This window comes from Danio aesculapii, chromosome 15 (assembly GCF_903798145.1).
Source record: "Danio aesculapii chromosome 15, fDanAes4.1, whole genome shotgun sequence".
Taxonomy (NCBI): Eukaryota; Metazoa; Chordata; class Actinopteri; order Cypriniformes; family Danionidae; genus Danio; species Danio aesculapii.
In genome coordinates, this window is record NC_079449.1 from 37,548,299 (window position 1) to 37,560,913 (window position 12,615).

The window sequence follows — 12,615 nt, forward strand, 5'->3', positions numbered from 1 at the left end:
GCTTGACTAAAGGCCTGAGGGGAGCTGGCTGGACAGGAGGCCTGTGGGGAGCCGGCAGGGCTGGAGTCGGCTTGACTGAAGGCCTGAGGGGAGCCGGCTGGACAGGAGGTCTATGGGGAGCCGGCAGGGCTGGGGCCCTATGGGGAGCCGGCAGGGCTGGGGCCCTATGGGGAGCCGGCAGGGCTGGAGCCGGCTGGACAGGAGGCCTGTGGGGAGCCGGCTTGGATGAAGGCCTGCGGGGAGCCGGCAGGGCTGGAGCCGGCTGGACAGGAGGCCCGTGGGGAGCCGGCTGGGGTGAAGGCCCGTGGGGAGCCGGCTGGGCAAGGAGCCGGGCTGGGGCCGGCAGGGCAAGACATCTGGATGGTGCTGGCAAGGCAAGGAGCCGGGCTGGGACCGGCAGGGCAAGACGTCTGGGTGGGGCCGGCACGGCTAGACGTCTGGGTGGGGCCGGCAGGGCTAGACGTCTGGGTGGGGCCGGCAGGGCTAGACGTCTGGGTGGGGCCGGCAGGGCTAGACATCTGGATGGGGCCGGCAGGGCTAGACGTCTGGGTGGTGCCGGCAGGGCAATGAGCCACGCTGGGATCGGCGGGGCAAGACGTCTGGGTGGTGCCGGCAAGGCAATGACCGGGGCTGGGTCCGGCAGGGCAAGACGTCTGGGTGGTGCCGGCAAGGCAATAACCGGGGCTGGAGCCGGCACGGAGCGGCGCTCTGGGGCTGGAGCCGACACTGGCGGGCGCTCTGGGGCTGGAGCCGACACTGGCGGGCGCTCTGGGGCTGGAGCCGACACTGGCGGGCGCTCTGGGGCTGGAGCCGACACTGGCGGGCGCTCTGGGGCTGGAGCCGACACTGGCGGGCGCTCTGGGGCTGGAGCCGACACTGGCGGGCGCTCTGGGGCTGGAGCCGACACTGGCGGGCGCTCTGGGGCTGGAGCCGACACTGTAGAGGAGCCCCTTCTCCTCCTACGCTTCCTTGTTATTGGTGGCGGGAAGCTGGCCACCTTTTCAGACACTACAGTATACTCCATCTGCAGGACTGGAGCAGTGTCTGTTGCGGGTGCCTCAGTGGGTGATGATGCAGCCAGGGTTGTAGCTGGGTGGGCTGCAGCAGGTTCAGTGACCACTGGAAGGGTAATGAGTGAGGAAGACCTGTTCCTCCTCCTGAGTCTCCTCTCAGTGGGTGGCAGCAGGGAGCTGGCTTCAGGTGGCTCTGTAGATGGAATGACAGAGAAGATTCTCTCCTGAAAACTTTCACGGGCCTCTTGATGTACCATGTGGTCCACAAACTGTTGGTATGAGTAACCCACCAATCTCTGTATCTGTAGAGGATATAGTGGCTTATCAAGAGCATAATTCAGGAGGTTCAAAAGAGCCCAGTCATTAAATCCAAGCCCCTCCGCTGCCATACGGAACCTCTCCGCAAACTCCTTCAAGTCCACACCATGTTGCCGCAGCACATGCAGACTTAAAAGCTGTGGCATGTGGCTGAGGAAGGAGTCCTTCTGCTGGGTCCTCATGTGGCCAGTTCGTACTGTCACGATTCGTAGAGGGGAAAAAGGGGCGAGGACCCAAATGCAGAGCAAAATAAGATTTATTTAATAAAATAAAACAAAAGAACAACAAAAACCACCCCGAGGGGGAAAACACTGAATAATAAAGAAAAAACAAACTAGACTGGGTTGGCTGGACAAGGTAGGGCTGGAAATACACAACATGACAAGGAAAAATCGACGACGAACTGGCACAGGACAGCAGACAAGAGGAGAATATAAGCAGGGTTAAATTAATACACAACAGATGAACATAATTAACTAATAATGGGTTAACAAGGAGGGTGGGACTAGACAATAGACGGGAGAGCACCTGACAAAGAGACAACACAAGCCAGGTGCTCACATTAAACAAGATTAGAACACGCAGCCAATGAGAGAACTCATTAACCGCGTGTTCGTATGACAAGACACAAAGCACACAACAAAAGCACGCGACCCATGTAAACACAGAGCCACGTGCTTTGACAACAGACGCAAGACACGAGCACACGATAAGTGAATACACCTTACCGTGCGCTCACATAAATGCAACGCGCATGTTTCATCTCAGCGCCAACCAAAACCGAAACCTAACTAGACTGAGACGCTGAGAATGAAACAGCGCGATGCTGACGAAACAAAACACAAACACGAGTACAAGAGCGCGCGTCCCAAGGACGCGCAGACCCTGCGCGCCTGCGTCAAGCGGGAGCGCGCACGGTCCGCGCGCACCTTTGATGACGCGCAACCCAGACAATGACAAAACAAGTGCTCGACCCAAGAAAACTCGAGCCGAGCACTACAGGACAAGACAAAACAGAGCTAGTGTCCGGACTCTGCCACCAAAACAAGAATTTACAAGACCAGAGTGGCAGAACCCTGACAACACACCCCTAAATCAGCGAACTGTGGACACGCCCCCAACATGACACTTTTTAACACATTATAATAAAAAAATCTGAATTGTGTTTTAAACTGAACCTAAACTGGCACACTCAGAAGAACCATAATATTAAACCATAAAAAAGAGGTCAACTATGTGCCCTTTAAAGTAGGCTATAGGCTATATAATAATTTTGTGTAAAGACATTTATAAAAACATGTAGCTAATATATCACAGGGGTTTGTGTAGCAGCAATTACGGGAGCATTAATTAAATCCTTTTCTCCCGTGGAGCGAAACAAACACTGCACAGTTGTGTAGCGGAGGGAGACGCACAAAAATATACAATTCAGATATTTTTGTCGGAAGAAAAATATTCTTTGAACAAATTTTTTTTTTACAATTTGTATCTTAGTTTTTGTGGGTTAGTTATTTATAAAATAAACATGAATAACTAATAAACTTTGAGGTGAAGCGATGTGCCTCAGGGTCCGCTATATGCCGCGGCCAAAACACAAATTGGTCTGTTAAATACAATCGTAATATAAATAAAATAAAAGTGAAATATTCAGTGTGGAATATTGAATCTTTGTTAACTGTATCAAAAATAAAAGAGCAGCCTATATTATCAATCTTTATGACAAACATCCATTGATCTATCAGTTTCGCTTTAGTTTAATCAAAGCGTTTGGTCTGCATAACCAATGATTGAACTTATCCACCTGCGACCCACCCATAATTAAACATCATGTAGGCGAGCTGGTTTTTTGATTACCTGAACCGTGTATTAATGGCTGCACCAGCATAACCGAGATCTGCATATTAATAGCAGCACCAGCAGATATAAGAGAGTTTGTTTCATAACAGCGTTTTATGCTTTATAAATATCCAATATTAAGAGAGTGACTCCATAAGGTACATAACCTGCGCACACTTGATTATTACTTTAATGTGTAAAGTCATGGACGCATCTCACAGCGCAAAGCATAACTTATCCTTTAAATGTCCATGCTTAATATGTCATTGATGAGGTCTATCTATTGAAAGGGTTACCTAAAATGGAGTATATATAGGCTATATATGCGCTACATAGCAGGGACGTTAAGGTTGTATGTAACCCTTTCAGTAGATAGGGCCTGAGGCACATCGCTTCACCTCAAAGTTTATTAGTTATTATTGTTTATTTTGTAGATTACTGACCGACAAAAACTAAGATACAAATTGTACAAAACGAAATGCGTTAATTGTAAAAAATATATGAATTGAAACACAACTGTGCAGTGTTTGTTTCACTCCTCGGGAAAAAAAGGATAATGCTCCACTGTAATTGCTCCTACACAAACCCCTGTGATATATTGGCTCCATTTTTTATAAATGTCTTTACACACAATTATTATAGCCTATAGCCTACTTTAAATAAGTCAAAATATATGCGATTGTTGACTATCACCGTGGTCGCAGCTCGCGCTTCTGTATAGCTTCTGTAAAAAAAGACCTACATTTGACCAGCATTTTAGCAAAGCCTATATTAATATACTGTTATTCCTGTGCCAGTTTGACACTGTAAATTAAACTGAGGAGAGTTTAACTACTTCACAACACTCCGTCACCTGAACTCAGCGTGAGGGCGAAGGAGAAAAGTTCAACGCTGTGGTAAAATTAAAGTTATAATCTCAAGTCATAATCTTTAAAATAATGACTTGTATTAAAAATGTTGATAAAGGGATTGGGATATAGAAATTACAGCGGTGCGTTAAAAATGCTTATTTTCTGTGGAGCGATTTTATTTTTATATGTATATATATATATATATATATATATATATTGTTGTCAATTATTGGTATTATCAATTAGTTTAGTGTGACAACAAAATAACTCAAAATGCTGAAGAGTTGAGATCAACCAGCATGAGGATAAAGTGTGCATCTTAGAGACTTTAAATTAGTTAATAAGGTAACCTAAAATGTAACTGTAACCTTAAAGTTCTTCTATTATTATTGAAGTATCGGATCAGGTTTCGGTAGATACTCGAAATCAAATAACTCTGACTCGAGGGCAAAAATACCTGACCGGGACATCCCTAATCTGTATAGAAAAAGTTCATCAATTATCTGAATAACATAGCTAACAATTTTACCATTTCTTTTAGTCTTAGACGTTCTGTTTTCTTTGGTCTGTGTGTGTGAGTCAGGGCTTTCTGGGTAAAGAAAAGAGACAGCATGTGATATATAAACTAAAAACTGACTTATTAATTACTGAACTCTATAAGCCTGAAAGTCTAAGCTGTATATAATCAAACTGCAAACCATCCAAGTTGGAATAATACGCCTCGTCATGCTCACGTCTACATTTCTGCCTTTTGGATAACTCTGTAACACAAGAAAATTAACAAAAGATTATCACAAGTTATATCTGTATAGAAAAAGGTCATCAATTATCTGAATAACTACATTATTCAGATCCCTTTTTTCTGTCTATGTGTTTATGAGCTTGATTGCATATATATATATATATATATATATATATATATATATATATATATATATATATATATATATATATATATACAAACATATACATATATATATATATATATATATATATATATATATATATATATATATATATATATATATATATATATATATATATATATATAAATACATACATATTTGATAGTTGAGAATGCGCTGCTCCGCCGTGTAGAGAAACCTGCTTTCCGAGAAATGCTGGTGGCGGAATAATGAAGCAAGATACTAGGGATGTGAACCTACACTGGTCTCACGGTTCAGTTCGATTATGATTATCATGCCATTGATTCGGTTCAATTCGATATCTCGGTGCATTGACGATGCTTTCCATACATAATTAGATTTTTCTTCACAACACAAGAATTTTTTTTATTAAAATCTATAAATATATTAATATTTATATGATTTGTAATACAATTTTGTTCTTAAATACAGCAGTCAGATATATGAACTGTACCCTTAATTTGATCTGCTCAAGAAAACACTCTTTCTGAATGTATCAAACAAAACTCAAGTAAATGCAGAGAAGACAGCATGAGCATTTATAACAAATAAACTAATGTAAATATTATCCCGCTTGCTTTTTGAGCGCTGTCAATTGAGGTCTTACACCTCTATGATTGGTCATTGCCTTTACCCGCTCAACAGAAAGGGCTGCGACCTCAACGAAAAAAAGTTCTCAGTTATTAACGTGAAAATTGGTTAGGCATGGATAACACGCAACTCAATAGGCACAACTTTTATTATAATTTTAAATGTAAAAATAAAATGTATGTTATGCTATCATAAGTGGGTTTTTTTTAGTGAAATTGTCTGTTTGGCATTTGTAAAAAAATTAGGCTATTAGGCCTACTTGTGATTTTATTTATCTATTTAGCCTATTTTAATAACTTGTTTTCAGGTTACATTTTCATTTGAGGGCAATAACGTCACAAGTAAAAAAACAAACAAACAAAGATATTCTACTGTATTAAAGCCATCAAAATAGGTCTACATTATATTTTCAAATCCACATCCCGCACTATATAGCTATTTCAATTATAAAACTGCAAACTTGACTTCGCAGGCTGATCATCTTTAAAGACATTTTTTAAGTGTCCTAACTTGAGACTGCTGCCTCATAATGGGATGTTTCTTTACACAACCGTTAAAGTGCACTTTAGCAATGTCAAAATTAAAGCAAACCTTCAAAAGGGTTCTGCGTTTTGTCAACTGTATAGCTAAATTGTAATAATAATGAATATAATAAATTATAATATTATTTATAGTGTAGACTACTGAGGGACTGTGCAGTGTCCAACTAAACATTTTTATTCTAACTAAAAAACAAACATAAAATGACTGGCAAATGCGTCCCTGCTGAAATTTATTTAACAGCAATTTTTTTGCGTTTCTTTCCATTTAGAGCTCAAGAGAGTTGTATTTTAAGATTTAATTAACCAAAACATGAAATGAATTAGGCTGTTTGCCTTCATGAAATCCACTAGTCCAGTTTTCTCCTGTGTGAAATTAGAGAGCTCCTCCGCCGCCGCGTGCACGTTTTAAAAGCTATATAGTCTGTTTCAGGTTCTCAAAATAGGTTGTTTTCACATGACGTCATTGTGGAGGCTCAGATGGAGGGCAGGAAGTGGTTCTTCATAGGAATCGCTACCAGAACATTAAAATATTTGTTTTATGTTGTTTCTAATAGTTTAAATTGGCTAATATAAAAAATGCCGAACAGCTTTTATAGACTTTCAAAAGCTTTTGCTCATAAAGTGGTGAAAGGTCAAGAAATGAAAAAAAGTGGTGTGTGATAAACATTTACTCTACAACTATGTGTACAAACTTTTTTTGAACGCTATAATTCGTAACAGCACCAATAAAGATAATATACAGGCCTAGCTGTGTGTATAAATATATTAATGTGTTATATAAAATCAGATACAAACACCAGCACACTTATACAATATCAAAGAAAAGATAAATAATGTACTCTGCCATGTAATCGCTGTAATGAAATCTCTGGCTTGTTTTGCATTAATCCAAGTCTTTACTGGCATTTCGGCAGAATAAACACCTGTAACATTAACGTCTATATGCGCAGAAGCGGTGAATGTTTGTTAATGGTAAGTTCACTGGACAAAACTAGACGATTATTATTGTGGAGCACTTTACCTCCTTACAAAAATAAATAAATAATAATGTAGACTATGCGTCCACGCTTTTGTATGCTTTCATCTGTTATTTTGTGATGTCTGGAAGATCCACATGGGAAAAAACTATAGTAATTTATAATAAAGATGTTTTTGAACCACATAGTAAAGTATATAATGTGTATAACTCTTATTGAACAATGAATGCTAGCGAAGGTAATGAATTCTACCAAATACTGTAGCATAGTAAACTGATAAACTGTAATACTGCTGCATTGTGATTGTGTGTAATTATAGCATAGAGAAGTGAAGCCTCTTAAATAATTTGTTTATTACTACAGTAGTCTTCCCACAGCAACAATTACTATGACAGTTTAATTATCTAAAGTATTTATTTTTTCATGTAATATAATAGCTTATACAGTGTCTACTGCCTTGATGACAGGCAAACATATTTTAGTTTAGTACAAAACTCGGCCCTCTTCATGATATAAGGATCATGCCCAACATATGTGCTTATTTTATATTTATATCTTCTTTGAAATATGGTATAAATCACAAAAATACACTTTCCTCTATGACTCCCATTCAGTTTTTAGTTCCTGCCCTCCATCTAAATTTTGTGCGTCACCAGAACCACATGATTGAAAACAACCTTTAGCAATGTGCCAACAATACACCTTAACACACCTCTATTTTGGACCAGAACACCCATGAGTCCACAAAGTAGCGCACATGGATTTACTATTTAAACAACGTGGCGCAAAACAGAAAGTATGGGAGTATGATAGGGCCCATAGAGTTAGAGTTAATTCGTTACCTGCTCATCATGATCATCTCTCTCAGCCTGGCCAGGGTGGTGATGCTCTTGTCTTAAACTGTCTCTGATATCTGTGTGAATATATAGGATTAGACACTCAATAACAATCATATTGTGTCCATTACTTATCAAACACTCAGTACACGAGTTCACACTGATAGATATTTGACTAAATAGAATATGCATATTTGGTGTGCTGTCCGGGGAGAGCGCTCGGGAAGACACCCTAACTCGTGTTATTTCCCTTATCAGGATAGAGTTAGGATCCGAGCGCAGTGTCTAGCCCGGCTCCAGAAGCCTCCCCAAAGATGCAATTTATAGAAGGACAGCAGCCAGACAGATATCACGGTCCCCCCAAAATACTAGACTTGAAAATTTGGAGGGGTGCTGTACCACAATGGCTCCGGTGGGTGCAGTGATGCAGATGTGACTCCTTGGGTGCTGTTAATGCTTGGCAGTGATGAAATGTAAATGTGTACTCCAGAAGGAGCCGCCACTGCTGAGGCAGTAATCTGCAGTGTTGTGATATGATTTCTATATCAATAATGATTGCGTCTCTGGTGGGTGCGGTCGCTGTACTTGCAGTGGTGCATTATAAAGGTGTGCGTCTCCAGTGGGAGCTGCCACTGCACTAGCAGTGCGTCTCCAGTGGGAACTGTCACTGCACTCGCAGTGCGTCTCCAGTGGGAGCTGTCACTGCACTAGCAGTGCGTCTCCAGTGGGAGCTGTCACTGCACTAGCAGTGCGTCTGCAGTGGGAGCTGTCACTGCACTCGCAGTGCGTCTCCAGTGGGAGCTGTCACTGCACTAGCAGTGGTGCATAATAAGGTGTGGGGATCTGTCACTGCACGTAGTGCGTCTTCAGTGGGAGCTGTCACTGCACTAGCAGTGGGAGCTGTCACTGCATTAGCAGTGGGAGCGGTAACTGCACTAGCAGTGCGTCTGCAGTGAGAGCCGTTACTGCACTAGCAGTGCGTCTCCAGTGGGAGCTGTCACTGCACTAGCAGTGGGAGCGGTCACTGCACTAGCAGTGCGTCTGCAGTGGGAGCTGTTACTGCACTAGCAGTGCGTCTCCAGTGGGAGCTGTCACTGCACTAGCAGTGCGTCTCCAGTGGGAGCTGTAACTGCGCTAGCAGTGGTGCATAATAAGGTGCGTCTCCCGTGGGAGTAGTCACTGCGCTAGCAGTGGTGCGTAATAAGGTGTGCATCTGCCGAAGGAGTGGTGCATAATATTAAGTTGTGTCTCCTGTAGGAGCGGTCACTGCGCTAGCAGTGGTGCATCATAATAAAGTGTGTGTCTCCCGTAGGAGCGGTCACTGACACTATCATTAACACTCTGCTAACACTCACCTGCTCATCATGATCATCTCTGTCAGCCTGGCCAGGGTGGTGATGCTCTCTCAGTCTCTTTCTGTCTTGAACTTTCTCTGATATCTGTGTGAATATATAGTGTTAGACACTCAATAACAATCATATTAGAGCTGGGCGATATGGCAAAAATAATTATCACGATAACTTTTTTTCATATCGGTCGACATCGATAATTATAATGATAAATGTAAAAATCTTCATATCTATCAATTTCATAAGATTTTTAGCACACCAATCCCTTTGTGCAGCTGATTTAACACATTTTGTGAAATGTTTTAGCTGTCTGACAATTTAAATAAAATAATAAGTAAAAGAACAATCTTAATTCAGCATTTACATTTACTGTGAAGTATAAAAATTATTACATTAAGATTTATTAAGCACCAGGCTTATTAGGTTTTAATATGTTTAATTAACATGAGAAAATCAGTGGTACATTAAACTACAACAATTTGTACCTGCTTATTTCCAGAAGGTTTTCTTTGTCCCATTATCTGTAAAACAAAACAATTACCTTTCAGCAAGATCAGCACACATTATTATTAAATTACCACAGTGGTATAATTTATTCATTTATTTTAAATAGTGGCCACATGAATAGAGGTAAATTTGGTTTTATATTTCGCACATTCGGACTTTCCCCTTAATAATATTATTTCATTAAAGTATTATTTGCAAACTCTAAATAGCAAAATCATATTAGCAGCAAATGACTATCAAAGTACAACATTGTTCACAGTCAAATAAACAGTGTTAATGTTGTTTAGGAGTCATACTTGCATGCTAATTCCGATCGAATATTCAAAGTAACATGGTAAACAATAAAGAGACTTCTAAATGAACAAATGTGCGAATATAAAACCAACTTTACCTCTATGCCACACGAATGCATTAAATATTGCTAGTATCATAATAAATGACTTTATGGCAAATATGAATTTGTTTCATTCAGGATATTTTTGCTAATTGCTCCTACAATTTAGCCTAAATAAATTTAAAAACAGAATAAGGCATCAACTTGATAACTTTGAAGTTTCATTGCACTTATTAATTTCACCACAATTATCATACCATTAATAGAAAATATATCCTTGTTGCAGTTTTGTAGAAAATCATAAACAAATAATTTTGCCGGGTTTTCACAGCCAGGGTCACTTTTATGCTGCAAAAATTACTCGAATAATTAATTTGTCATCAAAATTGTTACCAAATTTCAGTATTTTAGCTGAAGCACGTGTAAGGAACAACTAATGTTAACTAAGCTAATGCTAACGTTAGCTAAATGACGATCAGGAAGGCTAGGCCAGACTATAAAACACCTCAGCCTTGTTTAAAGTTAATTAAAATGAATTGAGCCTCACCTGTAACAGTGCTGGATCTCTTTTCCGCTGTTTCCCTCCTTGGCTTTGTCTGTCTTCGAGCACATGTCTCGTGATGTGCTTTTCCAGCCTCTGTGACATGCGTTCACGTGCCATAATTCTGATCTGTGTTAATGATCGGTTCTGAATCTGTCCCGCTCTCAGGCTCCCCTCCCCCACTCGAAACTCAAGCTCCCCTCCCCCAGCGCAGCCTCAAGTTTCTTCTCTGGGTCTGTATCATGTGGTTTACAATAAAGTTGTTGCTTTTCTGCAGCTCTTATAGATGGATTGGCACTCTGCAAGTATATATTACATACATATGATACATGTGATACACTCACCGGCCACTTTATTAGGTACACCTCACTAGTACCAGGTTGGATCCCTTTTTTGCCTTTTAGAACTGCCTTAATTCTTCATGGCATAGATTCAACAAGCTACTTGAAAGATTCCTCAGAGATTTTGGTCCATATTGACATGATAGCATCACGCAGTTGCAGCAGATTTGTCGCTGCACATCCATGATGCCAATCTCCCGTTCCACCACATCCCAAAGGTGCTCTATTGGATTGAGCTCTGGTGACTGTGGAGGCCATTTGAGTACAGTGAACTCATTGTCATGGTCAAGAAACCAGTCTGAGATGATTGGTGCTTTATGACATGGTGCGTTATCCTGCTGGAAGTAGCCATCAGAAGATAGAGACACTGTGCTCATAAAGGGATGGACATGGTCAGCAACAATACTCAGGTAGGCTGTGGCGTTGACACCATGCTCAATTGGTACTAATGGACCCAAAGAAAATCTCCCCCACACCATTACACCACCACCACCTGAACCGCTGATACAAGGCAGGATGGATCCATGCTTTCATGTTGTTGAGGCCAAATTGTGAGCCGAGCATCCGAATGTGGCAGCAGAAATGGAGACTCATCAGACCAGGCAACGTTTCTCCAATCTTCTATTGTCCAGTTTTGGTGAGCCTGTGTGAATTGTAGCCTCAGTTTCCTGTTCTTAACTGACAGGAGCGGCACCCGGTGTGGTCTTCTGCTGCTGTAGCCCATCCGCCTCAAGGTTGGACGTGTTATGTTTTCAGAGATGCTCTTCTGCAGACCTCGGTTGTAACGAGTGCTTATTTGAGTTACTGTTGCCTTTCTATTAGCTGGAACCAGTCTGGCCAATCTCCTCTGACCTCTGGCATCAACAAGGCATTTGCGCCCGCTGCCGCTCACTGGATATTTCCTCTTTGTCGGACCATTCTCTTTAAACCCTAGAGATGGTTGTGCGTGAAAATCTCAGTAGATCAGCAGTTTCTGAAATACTCAGAGCAGCCCGTCTGGCAGCAACAACCATGCCACGTTCAAAGTCACTTAAATCCCCTTTCTTCCCCATTCTGATGCTCAGTTTGAACTGCAGCAGATCGTCTTGACCATGTCTACATGCCTAAATGCACTGAGCTGCTGCCATGTGATTGGCAGATTAGAAATTTGCATTAACGAGCAGTTGGACAAGTGTACCTAATAAAGTGGCCGGTGAGTGTACATTTACAATATAAGTAATTGTAACTGAAACCTAAAAGATTCAAGTACATCATCTTACATTAACAATGTTTTGCATTATTATTTATGAAACAGAGAACGCAACTCACTCCTGTTACTATTACTCAGTCCTGTTATGCCTTATATGAGTAACGGGACTGAGGATCTGAGGGTGAGTTTTTAACATAAAATTATCAAATTCATGCTAAATAGCCACATGGCACACATGCTAATAGCATGAGGATATGGAGCAATTTTTAGCGGTTTATCAAAGATTTGTATTTTTAAAATTAATAAATAAAATGAGAAGACTTTCCCCTTTGTTCTCCCATTGCCTTTAAAAGATCTGGATGATGAAACTTCCTGTTGAAAATATGCCTTATGGAATGTCCCAAGTTAATCAAAGGGGTAAATGTGTTAGGGTAACAGTAATGAGTGAAAACCTGGGGACACGG

General features: G+C 41.2%; 1 long non-coding RNA gene across 1 annotated transcript; it reads right to left on the reverse strand.

Annotated features, from left to right (window-relative positions):
* Positions 1 to 9,298: 9,298 nt before the first annotated feature.
* On the reverse strand, positions 9,299 to 10,731 carry LOC130241600 (uncharacterized). The gene is made up of 3 exons (XR_008838890.1): positions 10,628 to 10,731; positions 9,725 to 9,760; positions 9,299 to 9,329 (listed from the first exon to the last, which is right to left on the reverse strand). It is a non-coding gene; the product is annotated as an uncharacterized LOC130241600 (long non-coding RNA).
* Positions 10,732 to 12,615: the final 1,884 nt, after the last annotated feature.